Source organism: Ixodes scapularis, unplaced genomic scaffold (assembly GCF_016920785.2).
Source record: "Ixodes scapularis isolate PalLabHiFi unplaced genomic scaffold, ASM1692078v2 PGA_scaffold4__175_contigs__length_147842914, whole genome shotgun sequence".
NCBI lineage: Eukaryota > Metazoa > Arthropoda > Arachnida > Ixodida > Ixodidae > Ixodes > Ixodes scapularis.
The window spans coordinates 49,986,171-49,990,536 of record NW_024609879.1 but is presented as its reverse complement, the minus strand read 5'-3'; the positions used below and the strand labels follow the sequence as shown (position 1 = coordinate 49,990,536).

General features: G+C 42.6%; 1 pseudogene; it reads left to right on the top strand.

Moving 5' to 3' along the window:
* The first annotated feature begins 1,274 nt into the window (after positions 1-1,274).
* On the top strand, positions 1,275-2,415 carry LOC115313964 (annotated as a pseudogene).
* Positions 2,416-4,366: the final 1,951 nt, after the last annotated feature.

The following is a 4,366-nucleotide window of genomic DNA, read 5'->3' as shown; positions in this document are numbered from 1 at the left end:
CCCTCATAACATACAGACGAGAGGTCACGCACCCTCCCTGGGGCCGGAACAAGGACACTTGGGTGGTCACTGGTCTCCGACCACAGGGAGGGTCGCAGGAAAAGGTCCCAAACGGGCACCCTATTCCACTTGTGGCGGCGTCGGCGTAGCGACCTGCCAAGGCGGTTCTCTGAAGTGAAGATGACGAAAGCCGACACGACTCAGAAGCCGAAAGCAGTATCAGGAGTCGGATATCTCCCCCCGGCCTGGCTCCCCTTGAGAACCAAATAAAGACGCCGGGACAGGGAGACCCGGTGCGAGGAGGACCGGGAAGGTGAACATCCTCGGGGAAAAGAACGAAGAAAGAGACCCCGGTGACGAATCGATCCCAGATGCTGTCCGTCCGGCACACGTGCAGGGTCTGTCCGGCTGCACTGCCGCGGGCGCGCAATTATCGGGACCCGACACCGCCTAAAAAAAAAAACCCACCATCCACCCTTCTCAGCCAAAGCCGCAGTGTATACAGATAGCCGCCTTCGAGCGACGCCTTCGGGACTCACAAAGTTCTTCAAAATAGTGCGCCCTTTCGACCGCTGCCGCGCATTGCGACAACCTCACAGCCACGACAATGAAATCTGCGCTACGCGTCCCCGAAACACCCTCCATATCCTCACACAACCCCTCAATAAGAGGGAAAACGGTTTACAGTGACCTTTTAGTCCTTGCAATTTGTTGGTGAAATATCTGCGCTTTTGAGCATGTCTCCGTGCCCACAACACTTAGCTTGGCGCATAATAATAATACGGAAATGCACAAGGCAGCAACTCAACGCCGCTGGCTTTAAAAAAAATTAAGGAAAGTTTTCGTTGACTTTTGAGGTGACGGTGCTGTGGAAGTGACGCCTCGCCGGACCTTCAATCACCTCGCTTTCATCGCCTGACCCCGCACCCTGTACTTTTGTATGAACAGACGCGTAGTCACGTGGCTGAATATCACAGATGGCCGTAATGACATTAGTAATGAAATTACTGTAATTAAATTGCTTTTTGTAAAATGAGTAGTGTAATGAAGTACTTTTATAGGTTGGTAATTTAGTAACGCCATGTACTACTTTCGGGGAATAATCTCGAGAACATTGCTCATTACTTCTAAAATTGCATTTGTCCCAATAAAGATTTTGTTTCCGATCAATAGCAAAAAAAAACGAAAAGTTATTTTGTATGGTGATATGTCGTGAAAGAGACATTAAAGCAAATGAACGACGGCCATCTAAGCGGGGCGACAGCAAGCCAGACATGTCGCATACATGTTTTTTTCCTTGTACGCAGTTTTTATCGGCTGCTACTGCTGTCGCACCACAGTTCATCAACAACGGAGGACCCGCACGGACACAATCAAGTATGGACCATCAGCCTAGAGGACTACGGGGCAACTAAAGTGCTCGTCACCCAGATGAAGGCATCACGTCGTCACCGAGTGCACAATGACAGGACTACACTCACGTGTCTGATCGGCAAGTCAAAATCCTGGGAGGCACTTCCAGGTCGGCCTTCGGGGCTATAAATGCACAGCTGCACGGATCAGCAATCAGTGGGCAACGGGGCAGCTAGCCTGACATGCCGCATAAATTGATTTTTTCTTGTACGGAGGTATGTGGCAAATTTGTGGATTACTCGTACGGCTCAGATGACCGTTGTTTATTGCTGTTGCCTTGCCCAAGGCGTGTGAAGCTGCTCCTTGTTGCCATTGCTGATTCTCTTTGGAGAGCATTCGTGCTTTTAAGGGGAGGAGATGTTGAAGAAAATCGTGGCCCAGATACAGAAACAATGCAGAAAATACTGGAAAGTCAGAAAGATACGGCGGCTAACATATCGACAATGGTACAGGGTCAGAAAGGCTTTGAAAAAAGTTTAGAGGCTAGTGAAGTGTCTACTTCTAAGATAAAGGATCTCAGAAGGAAGCTAAATGGCACACAAAAAAAACTAGTACATCTAGAAGCGACCATAGTAAAGCTCGAGTCAAATATCGATGACTTGGAAAATAGAAATATGAAATATAACTTTGTAATCCACGGAGCAGAGGAATCTGACGCAGAAACAGAGCAACATTTGGTGGAAAAAGTGGGTGAAGGCTTTTTTAAATCAAAAATGAGTGTTGAAGTTAAATTTCTCGAAAGAATTCACCGTCTAGGAAGGGTGGCTAGGGTTAAATTGAAACCAATAATCTTGTACTTTGTAAACTACAATGAAAGGCAAAATGTTCTCAGAACTGCTAAAAAATTAAAAGGAACGCGCATATTTATTAACGAGGACATTTCGAAGAATGTTAGAATGGTAAGAAAAAAAGATGTGGAAGAGTGCGAAAGACAACTGGGAAAGGGAAGAGTAGGTATACTTATCGTATGATAAATTGAAGATAATTGGAGTGACGTACGCATGGGAAGTACTTCACCCGAGCATGATAATTGCAGGCATTTGGTTTGCCACAGGCAAAAAGTGTCCTATTTATTAACCTGAATGCAAGAAGTATCGTAAATAAAACCCTCGAACTAGAACATACTTTAATAGAGCATTACCCTGATGTAGTGGCTATCACTAAACCTCGTTAGATTTGTCTGTGATGGATGATACAATAGTAGCTCCCGGTTACGTGCTCTATCGAAAGGACAGAGAAAGTAGAGGAGGGGATGTTGCTCTAGTCGTCAAATCTTGCTTAAATCCTTCAGAAATCGAAAGAGCACCAGGCATAGAAAATGTATGGTGTAGCATCAAAATGGAAAAAAGTGACTTAATTGTGGGAGTAGTGTATCGACACCCGCAAATGTCATGTGGATATTTTCAAGAACTGAGTTCCTCTTTAAACTGAAAGTTCCGAGAACGTTGTTTTAATGAATGATTTCAATCTCGGTGGAATTGACTGGGTAACGTTAGGATGTGGGGACCACGAAGTATCTTGTGCTGAGGTACTTTTAGATATAGTTTTCTCACATAATTTAACTCGAATTTTTAAAAGGAATTTCAGAATAAAAGGGCAATCAGAACCTCTTGTGGATTTAATATTTATAAATGAGAACCTTAATAACCACGCAAATGATTGCAAGATTAGCCCGGACACTGCGGACCACAGCACTGTACATTTTACGTTGTCCTTAAATGCTATGCTCAGGAGAATTGAAATCTCTTCGTATAAAAACTTTGAAAAGGCCAATGACGTGTCAGTTATTTATCAACTTAGCCTGAACTAGGATAACTTCGAGCACCTAGCTGGCAAACCGTTGATAGAAGTGGATGACCTATAGCTCAATTTTAAGGAAATGATACTTGAATGCAGTCGTAAGTTTGTCCCAATGGAAATAAGAAAGAAACACTTGAGCAGTCTTTGGATTACAAGGGACATAAGCCACCACAAAAGACGATTATCAAGGTGTAGAGCAAGTGCACGCAAAATACACGGCGGTTTCTAGCAGGCGAAAATACAGTCATTGAGCCATGACCTCAAAGCAAAAATATAAACTTTGAAAACAATTTCTTTATTGTAAAATGCAAAACTTTTTGAGATATTCACCACAGAAGTTTTGACAATTAAAACAAAGTAAAAGGTAATTACCAAAGTCATTTTAGAAGAAGTGATTGAGGACAAGACTGAAATTGCAAATTGACTTACCCATGTTTCGTCAGTGTTTTTTCTGCTGATAATAACATTTTACCAACATTTTGTTTGTTTGAGAATGTGCCCGCAATCGAAGACGTGGAGGTCTCAGAGGAAGGAATTGTTTTCACAGCTACTTCTTATCAATGAAAAGAAAGCCGCCGGACCCGATGACATCCATAATCAATTCTTAAGGCGTTATAGCGAGTGGTGTTCAAAATATCTCACGATCATTTTTAATAAATCGCCTTCAGATGGGTCCGTTTTAAATGACTGGAAGCTGGCCAAAATAATACCTATTCTTAAGACTGGAAATGCTTGTAAGGTCAAAAATCATAGACCCATATCATGAATATGCACTTGTAAAATACTTGAGCATGTTGTTTCGAAGCATATAAGCATGTTTTTAAATACCTACTCTGTACTTGATGAAAAGCAGCATGGATTTCCTAAAGGTCTGTCTACCACAACCCAATTAACATAATTAATTCGCATTGTTCCTTTGACCATTGACAGAAGAGGACAAATTGATGTAATTTTTTTTTAACTTTCATAAAGTTTTTGAAAAAATAAGCTATAATAAATTACTTTTAAAGCTCAGGCATTTACTAAAAAAAACGCAAATGTTCAGCGACGGATACTTTTGTAGAAGGCAATTTGTGAGCATTGATGATCACGCTTTTATGCCTCGTGGGGTCGACTCGGGAGTTCCCCAGGGTTTTGTACTTGGGCCCCTGTT